Below are 15,893 nucleotides of genomic sequence, written 5' to 3' on the forward strand. Positions count from 1 at the left end.
GAGAAAAGATCAAAGAGACAGAGATAAATTTCCACTTTCTCCTGACTTTTTCATCAAATTGCGGTTGAGTTTGACAAAAAAGCTCTTTTCTTTTGCTAACTCCCACATTCCATAAATTTGAGCTGAGAATCCTCAATAAGTGTCAAAGAAGATGCAACTTGCTATCTAGTTTTTCTTGCTTGAATGATCCAAAGAGCCATTTTCCAAACTGAAGGAAAATGCTATAATCCAGCTGTAAATTAAGAAGCTGTTCCATTGTGGAGACTGCTCTGGAAATGACTGTGAGAACTCTGCTATCTGTGTTGCTCTAATTCTCTGGAGACCCCAGCACTTACTCTGCAGATGGATTTCATTCTTTGAAATATCATTAAAAGTTACATTTTTATAACAAATGCTCAATAGTGTTTTTTTAAAAGATTTATTTATTTATTTATTCGGGGGGGCGGGGGGCAGAGACACAGGCAGAGGGAGAAGCAGGCTCCATGCAGGGAGCCTGATGTGGGACTCGATCCTGGGTCTCCACGATCACACCCTGGGCTGCAGGGCTGCCCTCAATAGCGTTTATGTATATGATGCTTCTTTATAGCTTCTTCCTTTTAGAAAGATGCTAGGATAAAATAATCTAGAGATTAATTTACAAGTCTCTAGCTACATATAAAAACTGTGTTTCACTGATGAATAAATGTAGATTAACTTTATGTCTGATCAAGTAAAAAATTCCTATATTTTGGTTTGCTAGTTAAGGATGAAATATGGAGGGGCACTTGGGTGGTTCAGTCAGCTGAGCATCTGACTCTTGATTTCAGCTCAGATCACGATCCATCGCAGGGTGGTGGGATGGACCCCAGAGACAGGCTCCCCACTCAGTAGGGAGTCTGCTTCTCTCTCTTTCTCTCTCAAAAGAATAAATATATTTTTTAAAAAGGATGAAATAAGGAAATTTTTTAAATTGCTATTTTCTTGGTTAGTGGACTAAATTCTGAGACAAAGCTGAATGAACAGTTAGATGCCTATGATATTCTATTTTTTATAAATTGGATTATCAAAGAACAATTTTATTTATCTTGAAGCATCAACATCCATATAACTAAAAGCAGATTTCCCTAGGAAATTTGAACTGATCTCTCATGGCATTTGCCTTTCCTTTACAGAAAGCTCTAAAATTTCATCCGGAAGATATAATTTTAGTTTTTTAAGATCATCAATGAACATTTATTAAGTAAGTACCTACTATATTGTAGACATTTTGCAAGGCACTGGTAGTTCAGAAAGAAAGCATGGTCTCTGATGTTGAAGACTATATGTCAGGAAAAAAGACCTGTAGTACATATTTACCATACGGTGTAATGTGTGCTTAGACAAGATTTTAAAGAAGAGTAGAATAAGGAGATAGATTGGGATTTAATATGTTGACAAACAGAATTTAGACTGTAACCCGGGGGATTTGGTTGAGTGAAAGAATCCGAAGTTGTGTGTGGGTGAACAAATTATAGCAACCAGATGGAAGCAACTGTAAGCGTTCTGAATTTGAAATAATAACTAGACACTTTTTATTGTTCAATGGAAATTGATAATAAGCTGTCCTTCAGTGTATTCTCTCAGCCCAGGCTGCAAACAACATGTCTCTCAATACGGATGTTGAAACATTCTCTAAATCTGGAAGTATTTCTTCTTCAGGGACTATGAATTCAGAGCTCAGAGGGAACTTTATTTAATAATCATTGCCCAGGAAGATGCTGATAATGGGGACTTGTCTGAGACTTTTGTGACACCAGTGCCATCCACTGCATCACAATACTTGCTGGCAGATATTTAAAAGAAAGCAATACTTTGAATGCAAATGGGGTCTAAATTGCGTACAGGCAGATTATATATGAGGAATAACACTCAGATGTTACTCCATTAGCATAAATCTTGTTTACTCTTTTCCAGATCATTTTTAACCTTTCAATAAAAGTAAAGATTCTCCTGTAATGTAATTTAAGCTACCAGCCTTCTTTGTAGTTCTCCTTACTTTCCCAAACACATTTAATGCTGAAATATTGTTCTTAATTAACTTGGTTACTACAGAAATAGGGTTGTTTTGTCCCTGAGCCTTGAAGCTTTTTCCTAGCTTTAGTTCACTATAAATCATCTTGAAGTTATGTAAATCCAGTTTAGCCATATGCCCCTGGCTTCTGATCACAGACAGACATGTTTTGAGTGCAGTACATTTTTTTTTGTTGTTGTTCTGGGCTGGGAGTGCTCTGTTTAATAACTCAATCACTTTTCTGCTTTGGTTCCTTTCTTCATCTCCTTCTCTTTCCTGTGATTTGTGCCTTGACTTAATTATCTCTCTAAAATTTGATTTCATCATGTGTTTGTCAACGTACCTACAATTATCACTTACTTTGGTGGACCCGCCTCTTCAACCCATAGCTTCTAATTATGAAAGCAGCAAAGATGAATGTTTGAAAGGGGAAATCAGGATTTTTTTTCTCTTTTTTTTCCTGAGGAAGGTTATTTTAAATGTACTTTCAGAAAACCTCTTTCAACCAGAAATATGGCAAGAAAAGATTCTCAAGGGATTCCTTATGGTAGGATTTATTTTTTTTTTTAATTATTTTAGAACCTATGGAAGATGAAGCTGACACTGAGGTGTGGGTATCAGACACTGGACTGCATGTGGTCAATAAAGTCTGTACCAAGCTAGAGAAGACACAGAGAAGCAACCCTTTTATCATTGGGGCAAATTTTTTATCTTGGGGAAAATTTTTTTTTTTAAGATTTTATTTATTTACTCATGAGAGACAGAGAGAGAAAGGCAGAGACATAGGCAGAGGGAGAAGCAGGCTTTATGCAGGGAGCTGGAGGTGGATCACACCCTGGGCTGAAGGCGACCCTAAACCACTGAGCCACCCGGGCTACCCTTGGGGCAATTTCCAACTGCAAATCACCAGTTGCAACTGAAACAATTGGAACATATGAGGTATGTGTTTTATTTAAGTGAAAGATTTGAATTTGCAAAGACAAGAGCAGGTACCCAAATTCAGCCTTGGAAAAAAAGAAATCAGAGAAGTGAACCAAGAATAGATGCTCAGAATGCAATGTCACCAAAGTAGAGAACTTTCTACAATTAAAAAGTATATTGGACACATAATATGGCATATGAAGAGTTCTAGCCAAATAACCAAAACCTATGTTGTATCCCAACAATTATAAAGAGAGTCAGTATGTAGCATCATAAAGTAGCCTGACCATGCCTGATTTATTTTTAATCTTTAGCACAAATTACCACATTATTTTGAGAAGGAATTTGTGATTAGTAAGGATGTATCTGTACTATACATACTGAAATTAATTACAAATCTGTATCAGAATCTTAGTAAGGAAATAGAATTTACTTCAGACAGTTGAAATAAAAAGACTTGGAAAAAAGACTATCTGGGTTTTTGGTTAAGAAAATAAGTAAGAATGATGAGATACCTAGAGCATAGCAACAGTGGGTAGCTGCTATCATCGCCAGAGGCAACTAAAATAATGCAGGTGCAGCCACTCAAAAAAAACCACAGTCAAGGAAGGAAGGACAGGGCATTGTCAGAGACGTGATACCATGCAGGGAAGAAATGTCCCAAGTTTTATTTCTACTGACCTCCAGTCTTCCGCTACTAATTTTTCTTGGCCATTCCGTGAAGCTGGTCAGTGGACAAGCCTAATAATTTACGATAGGTCGTCCTTAGAATTCAGCATCGTGGGGCACAGCATATCAGAGAAGGTTTTCCTTCCTGAGTAAGGAAACACCTAGAACAACTTGTAACTGATTTGACTTAGTAAATTTGTATGATAGATTGAATTACAGGTCCTGATTTTATATTCCCCTGTATATAAGTCTTATAATCTGAGAGAGTTTGATACTCAAGATCTATGTCTATAAATATAAATTTATAAGTCTTCAGATCCACACTCAGGTTCATCTTCCTACCTTTTGACTTTGAGGTTGGCCATGTGATTTACTTTGGCTAATGTTAGCAGATGTGATGTAAACAGAAGCTTAAACTTTCTTGCATAGTTTGGCTTGCTTGCTTGTACTTCTGCTGCTGCTAGGAGAGTACACTTCTATAACCTTTCAACCTGGGTTCCTTTCACCTCCCCCCGCCCCCACAATGACACATGGAACAGAGTGAAGCAGAGCTTTTCTAGTTGATCCATGTATGTGAAAATAAATGATTGTTTTTGAAAGCCACTGAATTTTGCACTGGTGTATTACACAGCAATACATGTGTAGCTGACTGATAAAGCATGCATGATCTCATTGCATGTATTACCCTTTAAAAATTTTGAGCATTAAAATAGCAATTCAGGTAAATTAAAAGGTAGAGCTACCTGGAACTGAGAGAACCAAACTGCTACTGTGATCTTTATCTAGTGCTATCCTAGTCTCTACTCTTAAGTACCAATTTTAACTCAGTAGATGAGATATTGAATATTATAAAATCAGTGCCCTGGTAGAGTCTTGTCTTACGTGAATTACTGAAGAAACACTTCTTATAATTTATTTATAACTTATATTCTTATTTTAGTAATATAATGTCACATACATATAAAAAGAATATTTAATATACATGCAGAGCGTATATATAACACTATTATGGATTCCTGGAGCCCCTTCCCTAATGCATGTACTAGAACATTTTCAGTGTTTAGTATCTATGTATTCTTCCCCTATTCTATTCCCCTGTGTTCCTCTTCCTGATTAGTGAAAATAAAACTAAAACACAGTCTTTGGATCCTTTAAACAGTTTGTGTGTCATCTATATTGTTTCTTGGTGCTCTACTTTATTTGTTTCTGTTGTTGGATAATATTCAGTTGTGATTATGCGCCATACTTTATTTAGTAAGTTTCATGTCAGTGGATATTCATGTCAGTAGAGTATTCAACTCTACTTTCCTTGTCACAGTGTTGTATAAATGAGGGTAATCATATGGTGAGAAGAAAGTATAATAACGTATTGGTTACTATCATCTTGACACAACATATACAATCATGGTAATCATTTCCAGGAATGTGAATTATTCTAGTAAGAATTCTTGAGTTCATATGACATAGATTTTGAGTATTGTACTCTTTCAGATTAAAATGAACTTAATAAAATTGCTACCAGAAGCAGATAAAAAAATCTGGCCCTCTAGAGATTAGGTTCATTTACTGAAGGAAATGAACTGGCATTTCTTTAACACTTACTAGGTATATAGGACATTAAACTTTCTCCTGATAGAGATATAATAATGAACTCAATGCAGAATATGTATGAACATTTATACAATTAAGTTATTTTCAGCTAGAACTCCAAGAAAATAAAGTGATCCTTTCCACAAGACAGCTTTAAAGTGCCACAGTGCCTAAAAAAACAATAGAAAGAAAAATATAAATACAGAAAGCTCAAGCTTAGTTTAAAAAGAGATACCACAAAAGTTAGACATTTGTATTAACAAGCAAGACTGGGAACTAATATTTTGAAGAACATGATAGAAGAAGGAAAAACCTCTTGTAGAAATCAACTTTTAAAATTTTTAAAATTCAGAAGCAAAAACTTCATGAAATAATACATAAAACTTTCTGTGATTAATAGAGTCCTGAAATTACATAAATGGATCTTCTAACCTGGTAGATCAACCAACCTTCTAACCTGGTAGTTGGGGACAGGATAATGTGATGTCCTCCAAAGAGAATCCTTTTATAGTTCATTAGTAAAAAAACAAAAAACAAAAAACAAAAACAAACAAACAGAAAACAAAGTTCACAAAAGTAGTTATCAGTAGTTTTTTATCTGATGGAAGTGAGACTGACATTATAATCCTTCTATATATCCTTTATAGTCTGTTATTGATACAGATATAGTTGATATAGATGTTTTAATTCCAGAAATCAAGTTCAGTCACTAAAAAACCACTTTAGTTACCTTCATAATCCCTAAGATTAAAAAAAAAAAAAAAAAAGCTCTACATATTGAAATACATAGGCAGTGCATGGACAGAATGAGCACATCCTCATTATTTGAGCTGAAGTTCTGATGCTCAGTGTGAAGATACTTAGGTAAGCATACCTTTCTTATGTACCTTGGTCTCTCCAGTATGCTACAAATAACATTGTCACATAGCTGATCAGAAACAGAAGCTACAGAGCTTCAAAGCATTGGTTTAGTTCTTTTTCTTTCACACCTTGGTGCCTAAATACCTATCCTAATTGCTAACATCTGCTAAAGAGAAAATGTTGAAACCCTTTGCTCCTAAAGCTATATGTCTCTCTGACTTAGGTAGCTTGAATGGCCACGTGCCAACTAAGATAAAGTCACTTCCAGGGGCTCCTGGGTGACTCAGTTAAGCATCTAACTTTTGATTTCAGCCCAGGTTATGATCTCAGGGTCCTGGGATCAAGCCCTGCCTGGGGCTCTGTGCTCAGCATGGAGTCTGCTTGAGATTTTCTCTTTCCTCCTCCCTCTCCCCTTTCCCCTGCTCTTGCACACATGTGTTTGCACACATGTGTTATCTCTCTCTCTCTTACTCTTTCTCAATAAATCTTAAAAAAAAAAAAAAAGGATAAGGTCACTACCAAAGAAAAAGATTGTACTTTAACTCCAGTTAGCTATCACTAAACTTTATGCCACTGGTCACAACATAGATAGAGCGTTATTATGAATGGATGGAAGCACATCCACAATCATTAAAGGAAAACAAACTCTTATACATTCTATTTATTGCTGTTAGACAATCTGCACCATCTTTGCATCCATTACATTATATGATATTCTTTGCCAAGGACAATTAAAAGTCCTAAATACATAAGGGGCTATTGTATCCAAGGATGTGTTAAGTTGCCAGCCATCTGGAGATGAGTTTAAATTTTAGCTGATGGGATTAAGGATGCTCATAATCATTGCTGTTAATATTGATGAAACATTCCTGGACTATAGATTGGTAGACAAAAAATGTTTGACATATACTGATATGAGATTAGGAGCAATCTAGTAGGTTTCCAGGAGAGACTTATGTATTCTTTCCTGGAAATTGTTGTAGACGCCTTGCAGTCTGGTGTAGTAAAAAATCTGTCCTCCCCCCCCAGTCAGAACAGATGATCTAATGTCTACAGATCCATTCCAAACCTATGTCAGGGAACTAACAAGACAAGACAATACAAAGAATAGAACAAATAGATTTTTCATAACCTTTTTGAAACCTGTTACCTGCAACAACAGATTAATCTGAGCACCTGTTATGTGAATAATATAAATCATCTCACAATTAACTGGAGTATATATTACATGTAGTTAACCTAACAGCTATTATCCTTATCACTTAATCATAATTTGAACTAGACTAAAAAAAGAAAAAACGGAGCTGGTAGTAAAACTCTTATTATGATTGCAATGTCTTTCCAAGGGGTATTGTGGATAATGGTGATAATTTTATAAGATAAAGTACTATATTTGGGGCGTTCTTAGCACATGTGAGAGTGACTCCTCTAATAAAGCTAAAAAAGCTTTCCCTTCCCTATATTTGATTTAACACAGGGGTCTGGCTTTACTCTATTTTGATATCACGTTTCACACACTGTAGAAACCTTTAACAGCAGCCCTTTTAAAGACATACTCCTACCCTAAGCTTCTTTGCTCTCCCACTGCTTCTATATCAACTCAGATCTTTCGTTGTTTCCTCTTTTTTTTTTTTTCTTTCTTTGACCACTTTGGTTCAATGGCAGTTTTATCCCCTTGAAAGCACATTAAATCAGTTAGAAAAAAACAGGTACCATGCTGATTTCACTTCTGCAGAAATACGGCTATATTGCACTCACCCCGTAAGCTCTTCAGCTTGACACAACGCTATGAAATTACCTCCACTCTCACTGTTTCAAACAAACCTTTGCAACCACAGATCAAGACTTTTAAAAGTTCACTTCCTGATTTGCAGCAGCTCACTGAATGTTTTCCCAGCTTCAAACATGATGTTCCAAAGGAACAGTGAAGCTTCTAATGTTTGAAAAGCAGCAGGGATTCAGTTCTTTAATGGAGAACATTCAAATTTGCAGTCCCAAACTGGCAGTGCGGGGGTGTCACATTTCCCACAATCTGCTGTAAGTAAGGCCTGCAGGTGTAACAACCTTGTCACATGTCTAAATGAGCACAACTGCTCCTTCTATATGCTGTAAGGGTTTATCTCCCCCCTGTTCTGCTTGCTTGCTACAAATCATTTTCAGAAAAGCAGTCAGAAGAATGCACTAATAACATTTCTACTTCCCACCCCCCCAAATTGTGAATCTCTTGAGATCCCTGGCCCTTAACAGATAAACCAAGTATCATTTTCATGCATTTGGTAAGACTGTGTCACATTAAATGCAGACTAGAAATCAAATATCAGCTTTCAAAAGAACATTGCAGATCCAGTTTCCTTTGACTCACTAGGATCTCATCTCATCTAAACTTCCACAGGAGATACAAAGGCGAGAGTAGCACAAACAGGATATTTAGACTCAGAAGACCAAGAACAGTAATAGCTTGCTCAGCTGCTTTCTCTGTTATCCTGGCTGAGCTTCCTAAATTTCCAAAGCTTCTGTGCTCTTATCTGTCAAAAAGGGGGAAATTGGCTTAGTGTAAGAAGTAAATGAGACTGTGTCCTCTATCTAACCATTCAGACTCTCAGCAAACACCTTTTTTTTAAATAATAAATATATTTCTTATTGGTGTTCAATTTGCCAACATACAGAATAACACCCAGTGCTCATCCCGTCAAGTTCCCCCCTCAGTGCTTGCCACCCAGTCACCTCCACTCCCCCATCCACCTCCCCTTCCACCACCCCTAGTTCTTTTCCCAGAGTTAGGAGTCTTCCATGTTCTGTCTCCCTTTCTGATATTTCCTACCCATTTCTTCTCCCTTCCCCACTATTCCCTTTCACTATCATTTATATTCCCCAAATGAATGAGACCATATAGTGTTTATCCTTCTCCGATTGACTTATTTCACTCAGCATTATACCCTCCAGTTCCATCCACGTCGAAGCAAATGGTGGGTATTTATCATTTCTAATGGCTGAGTAATATTCCATTGTATACATAAACCACATCTTCTTTATCCATTCATCTTTCAATGGACACAGAGGCTCATTCCACAGTTTGGCTATTGTGGACATTGCTGCTAGAAACATTGGGGTGCAGGTGTCCCGGCATTTCATTGCATCTGTATCTTTGGGGTAAATCCCCAGCAGTGAAATTGCTGGGTCGTAAGGCAGGTCTATTTTTAACTCTTTGAGGAAACTCCACACAGTTTTCCAGAGTGGCTGCAGCAGTTCACATTCCCACCAACAGTGTAAGAGGCTTCCCTTTTCCCCGCATCCTCTCCAACATTTGTAGTTTCCTGCCTTGTTAATGTTCCCCATTCTCACTGGTGTGAGGTGGTATCTCATTGTGGTTTTGATTTGTATTTCCCTGATGGCAAGTGATGCAGAGCATTTTCTCATGTGCATGTTGGCCATGTCTATGTCTTCCTCTGTGAGATTTCTCTTCATGTCTTTTGCCCATTTCATGATTGGATTTTTGTTTCTTTGGTGTTGAGTTTAAGAAGTTCTTTATAGATCTTGGAAACTAGCCCTTTATCTGATATGTCATTTGCAAATATCTTCTCCCATTCTGTAGGTTGTCTTTGAGTTTTGTTGACTGTATCCTTTGCTGTGCAAAAGCTTCTTATCTTGATGAAGTCCCAATAGTTCATTTTTGCTTTTGTTTCTTTTGCCTTCGTGGATGTATCTTGCAAGAAGTTACTGTGGCTGAGTTCCAAAAGGGTGTTGCCTGTGTTCTCCTCTAGGATTTTGATGGAATCTTGTCTCACATTTAGATCTTTCATCCATTTTGAGTTTATCTTTGTGTATGGTGAAAGAGAGTGGTCTAGTTTCATTCTTCTGCATGTGGATGTCCAATTTTCCCAGCACCATTTATTGAAGAAACTGTCTTTTTTTCCAGTGGATAGTCTTTCCTGCTTTGTCGAATATTAATTGACCATAAAGTTCAGGGCCCATTTCTGGGTTCTCTATTCTGTTCCATTGATCTATGTGTCTGTCTTTGTGCCAGTACCACACTGTCTTGATGACCACAGCTTTGTAGTACAACCTGAAATCTGGCATTGTGATGCCCCCAACTATGGTTTTCTTTTTTAAAATTCCCCTGGCTATTCGGGGTCTTTTCTGATTCCACACAAATCTTAAAATAATTTATTCTAACTCTCTGAAGAAAGTCCATGGTATTTTGATAGGGATTGCATTAAACGTGTAAATTGCCCTGGGTAACATTGACATTTTCACAATATTAATTCTGCCAATCCATGAGCATGGAATATTTTTCCATCTCTTTGTGTCTTCCTCAATTTCTTTCAGAAGTGTTCTATAGTTTTGAGGGTATAGATCCTTTACCTCTTTGGTGAGGTTTATTCCTAGGTATCTTATGCTTTTGGGTGCAATTGTAAATGGGATTGACTCCTTAATTTCTCTTTCTTCAGTCTCATTGTTAGTGTATAGAAATGCCACTGACTTCTGGGCATTGATTTTGTATCCTGCCGCACTGCCAAATTGCTGTATGAGTTCTAGCAATCTTGGGGTGCAGTCTTATGGGTTTTCTTTTTTTTTAATTTTTATTTATTTATGATAGTCACAGAGAGAGAGAGAGAGGGAGAGAGAAGCGCAGAGACATAGGCAGAGGGAGAAGCAGGCTCCGTGCACCGGGAGCCCGACATGGGATTCGATCCTGGTTCTCCAGGATCGTGCCCTGGGCCAAAGGCAGGCGCTAAACCGCTGCGCCACCCAGGGATCCCTCTTTTGGGTTTTCTATGTAGAGTATCATGTCATCAGCGAAGAGGGAGAGTTTGCTTCTTCTTTGCCAATTTGAATGCCTTTAATGTCTTTTTGTTGTCTGATTGCTGAGGCTACGACTTCTAGTACTATGTTGAATAGCAGTGGTGAGAGTGGACATCCCTGTCTTGTTCCTGATCTTAGGGGAGAGGCTCCCAGTGCTTCCCCATTGAGAATGAGATTTGCTGTGGGCTTTTCGTAGATGGCTTTTAAGATGTCGAGGAAAGTTCCCTCTATTCCTACACTCTGAAGAGTTTTGATCAGGAATGGATGCTGTATTTTGTCAAATGCTTTCTCTGCATCTATTGAGAGGATCATATGGTTCTTGGTTTTTCTCTTGCTGATATGATGAATCACATTGATTGTTTTTATGAGTGTTGAACCAGCCTTGTGTCCCAGGGATAAATCCTACTTGGTCATGGTGAATAATTTTCTTAATGTACTGTTGGATCCTATTGGCTAGTATCTTGTTGAGAATTTTTGCATCCCTGTTCATCAGGGATATTGGTCTATAATTCTCCTTTTTTGGTGAGGTCTTTGGTTTTGGAATTAAGGTGATGCTGGCCTTATAGAATGAATTTGGAAGTACTCCATCTCTTTCTATCTTTCCAAACAGCTTTAGTAGAAGCTGGGTTTTTTTTTTAATTTAAAAAATATTTTTTTAATTTATTTATGATAGAGAGAGAGAGACAGAGAGAGACAGAGACACAGGCAGAGGGAAAAGCAGGCTCCATGCACCAGGAGCCCTACGTAGGATTCGATCCCAGGTCTCCAGGATCGCGCCCTGGGCCAAAGGCAGATGCCAAACCGCTGCGCCACCCAGGGATCCCTGGTTTCTTTTTTAAATGTTTGATAGAATTCCCCAGGGAAGCCATCTGGACCTGGACTTTTGTGTCTTGGGAGGTTTTTGATGACTACTTCAATTTCCTCCCTGGTTATTGGCCTGCTCAGGTTTTCTATTTCTTCCTGTTCCAGTTTTGGTAGTTTGTGGCTTTCCAGGAATGCATCCATTTCTTCTAGATTGCCTAATTTCTTGGCATATAGCTTTTCATATGTTTTTATAATCGTTTGTATTTCCTTGGTGTTGGTAGTGATCTCTCCTTTCTCATTCATGATTTTATTAATTTGAGTCTTCTCTCTCTTTTTAATAAGGCTGGCTAATGGTTTATCTATCTTATTAATTCTTTCAAAGAACCAACTCCTGGTTTTGTTGATCTGTTCCACAGATCTTCTGGTCTTGATTTCATTGAGTTCTGCTCGAATCTTAATTAACTCTCTTCTTCTGCTGGGTGTAGGATCTATTTGCTCTTTTTCTCTAGCTCCTTTATGTGTAAGGTTAGCTTTTGTATTTGAGTTCTTTCCAGTTTTTGGATGGATGCTTGTATTGCAATGTATTTCCCCCTCAGGACTGCTTTTGCTGCATCCCAAAGATTTTGAACGGTTGTATGTTCATTCTCATTAGTTTCCATGAATCTTTTTAATTCTTCCTTAATTTCCTGGTTGACCCTTTCATCTTTTAGCAGTATGGTCCTTAACCTCCACGTGTTTGAGGTCCTTCCAAACCTCTTGTTGTGATTTAGTTCTAATTTCAAGGCATTATGGTCTGAGAATATGCAGGGGACGATCCCAATCTTTTGGTATCGGTTCAGACCTGATTTGTGACCCAGTATGTGGTCTGTTCTGGAGAAAGTTCCATGTGCACTTGAGAAGAATGTGTATTCAGTTGAGTTTGGATGTAAAGTTCTGTAGATATCTGTGAAATCCATCTGGTCCAGTGTATCATTTAAAGCTCTCGTTTCTTTGGAGATGTTGTGCTTAGAAGACCTATCGAGTATAGAAAGCGCTAGATTGAAGTCACCAAGTATAAGTGTATTATTATCTAAGTATGTCTTAATTTTGTTTATTAATTGATTTAAATATTTGGGATCTCCCACATTCGGGGCATATATATTGAGGATTGTTAAGTCCTCTTGTTGGATAGATCCTTTATGTATGATATAGTGCCCCTCTTCATCTCTCACTACAGTCTTTGGGGTAAATTTTAGTTTATCTGATATAAGGATGGCTACCCCTGCTTTCTTTTGAGGACCATTTGAATGGTAAATGGTTCTCCAACCTTTTATTTTCAGGCTGTCGGTGTCCTTCTGTCTAAAATGAGTCTCTTGTAGACAGCAAATAGATGGGTCCTGCTTTTTTATCCAGTCTGACACCCTGCGCCTTTTGATTGGGTCATTAAGCCCATTCATGTTCAGAGTTACTATTGAAAGATATGAATTTAGTGTCATCATGATATCTATTCAGTCCCTGTTTTTGTGGATTGTTCCATTGGACTTCTTCTTAAAGGTGAATTTTAAGAGTCCCCTTAAAATTTCTTGCAGAGCTGGTTTGGAGGTCACATATTCTTTCAGTTCCTGCGTGTCTTGGAACTGAAAGTTCCTTTATCTCTCCTTCCACTCTTTATCTCTCCTTCCACTCTGAATGAGAGCCTTGCTGGATAAAGTATTCTTGGTTGCATGTTCTTCTCATTTAGGACCCTGAATATATCCTGCCAGCCCTTTCTGGCCTGCCAGGTCTCTGTGGAGAGGTCTGCTGTTAATTTGATATTCATCCCCATATAAGTTAGGGATTTCTTGTCTGTTGCTGCTTTAAGGATCTTCTCTTTATCTTTGGAATTTGCAAGCTTAACTATTAAATGTCGAGGTGTTGAATGGTTTTTATTGATTTTAGGGGGGGATCTCTCTATTTCCTGGATCTGAATGCCTGTTTCCCTTCCCAGATTAGGAAAGTTTTCAGCTATGATTTGTCCAAATACATATTCTGGCCCTCTGTCCCTTTCGGCACCCTCGGGAACCCCAATTAAACGTAGGTTTTTCTTCCTCAGGCTGTCGTTTATTTCCCTTAATCTATCCTCATGGTCTTTTAATTGTCTCTTTTTTTCCTCAGTTTCCCTTTTTGCCATCAACTTGTCTTCTATGTCACTCACTCGTTCTTCCACCTCGTTAACCCTTGTCTTTAGGACTTCTAGTTTGGATTGCATCTCATTCAATTGATTTTTAATTTCTGCCTGATTAGATCTAAATTCTGCAGTCATGAAGTCTCTTGAGTCCTTTATTTCTAGAGCCACCAGTAGCTTTATAATAGCGCTTCTGAATTGGCTTTCTGACATTGAATTGTAATCCAAATTTTGTAACTCTGTGGGAGAGAGGACTGTTTCTGATTCTTTCTTTTGAGGTGAGGTTTTCCTTCTAGTCATTTTGCTCAGTGCAGAGTGGCCAAAAACAAGTTGTATTGGGAAAAGGAGAAAAAGAGAGAAGAGAAAGAAGGAAAGAAAAAGAAAAAAGAAAAAAAAAAGGAAGAAAAAAAGAAAAAAAAAAGAAAAAAGGGGGGGAGCAAACAGAAATCAAAAAGCAAAAAACAAACAACAAACAAACAAAAAAAACAAGGGGGAGTATCCTCTGATTCTGTATACTGTAAGTCCCTTGACTTCCCCTGAAACTTTCCAGTGCTGCTTGGTCAATAATTTGTTTTTCCCCTGTCTGTCTAGCTGGTCTTCTGGGGGAGGGGCCTGTTGTGCTGATATCCAGGGGTTAGCACTTGGAGGAGCTCAGCAAACACCTCTTGAAGGCCAATTTACTCTATGGGTCAGATTAAGAAGTATAATAATAAATAAGACAAAATACGGACCCAAAATGAAAAGCACTATGTTAATCTTAAGACATTATACGTTTACGTAGAACAGAGATGTCTCTGTTACACCCTAAGGTGGGAGTTCAGAACTAGCTAAGTAGTCAAGAAGCAGTATTGATAATAATATCATTTGTAATCACAGACAATAAACATGTAGTGATGTAGGCACTAAAGTATTAAATTTAGAGAAAATTGTCTTTATAGTAGAGATTCTGGAAAGAAATCAGATGTGAGAAAATTGTGGAAGATAATAGAAAGCAATTTATGTGAGTCAAATTATTGTCTATCATGGTAGATAACAGTTCCAAAGTTCTATTTTTACTTTATTTCTAAAGCTGTTGCATAAATACAAAACTGGCTAAATTTATCAAATCAATGGATAAGAAATATATCTTCCATCTGTAACTGTATCAAAAGAAAATTTAATATAATTCCATGTGTTTTTTTTTCTTTCACAGTGAAGATGTAGCTCATAAAAATCGAGGCAAAATTATTAAATAGCAGTTGGGCCCAACCCTGTGCTAGGCCTAATAAAGAAGTGTTAAAGTAAGTTGAAGTACACATTTTATTTTTAGGTACTTTAAAATATGCTTGAGAGAAATAAGCTTGACATCTATGAAACAATTTAAATATTGTATTGCATGTTAGGATAGCACACAAATGTCCCCTGATTGCAAGCTCTAGAATACTTACACAATCAAAAGAATGAACATCAGAATGTAGAAATTCCAAAGAAAACTTCTCTCAAGGATAAATTCTAGAAATAATTCACAGACAGGGCCAGTGTTTTAGTGTCCTTTGTGTCTCCCTAGTACTTAGAAAAGAATCAGATCTATACGCATACTCAATAAATGTTGAGTGGAATGTATTGTCACTCACTGAACACATGCAAATGGAATCATTTGCTATGAATCAAGCATAGGAGGATGCCAGAGCAAAGAAGTTGCAGTCTGATGAAAAGAAAGACCTGTAAGCAGACAATTGTGGTGAATCTGTGTCCTGCTTTCAGAGTAGTGGCATGTATGAGGCATAGCAATGGCACGAAAGACAACAAGTACTTCCCTTCTGAGTAGTCTTTCCAAGGAGGAGATCTGGTGGGATATTGGAATTTCTTCTGGAATGCAAGGAACAGGGCATTAAGAATAAAGAAAAAAAAAAAGGGCCCAGAGATGTGAAATAGTAATTTTATGTTTGGGGATATAAGAAACTCAGTATGGCTGGGATATTGAACACTTTTACTATATGTCAGATAAGCTCGAATGTTCAATGTTCAGCAAAGGTTTCAACTTAACAGGACATGTAAATAAGTCAAACAAGTAAGAAAACCTTTCATGCAATA

The 15,893-nt window shown here is 37.5% G+C and overlaps 1 long non-coding RNA gene across 5 annotated transcripts in view; it reads left to right on the top strand.

The window, feature by feature from the left end:
- LOC140602823 (uncharacterized) overlaps positions 1–15,893 on the top strand; it is a 290,185-nt gene that overhangs the window by 123,395 nt on the left and 150,897 nt on the right. For 4 of the 5 annotated variants that reach the window (XR_012005751.1, XR_012005752.1, XR_012005754.1 and 1 more), the window contains exons 10-11: positions 1,152–1,219; positions 15,013–15,100. This is a non-coding gene — a long non-coding RNA (uncharacterized lncRNA). The remainder of the gene's footprint in view (positions 1–1,151; positions 1,220–15,012; positions 15,101–15,893) is intronic. The other variant, XR_012005755.1, reaches the window with a different exon arrangement.

This window comes from Canis lupus, chromosome 13, assembly GCF_048164855.1.
Source record: "Canis lupus baileyi chromosome 13, mCanLup2.hap1, whole genome shotgun sequence".
Classification (NCBI taxonomy): Eukaryota; Metazoa; Chordata; class Mammalia; order Carnivora; family Canidae; genus Canis; species Canis lupus.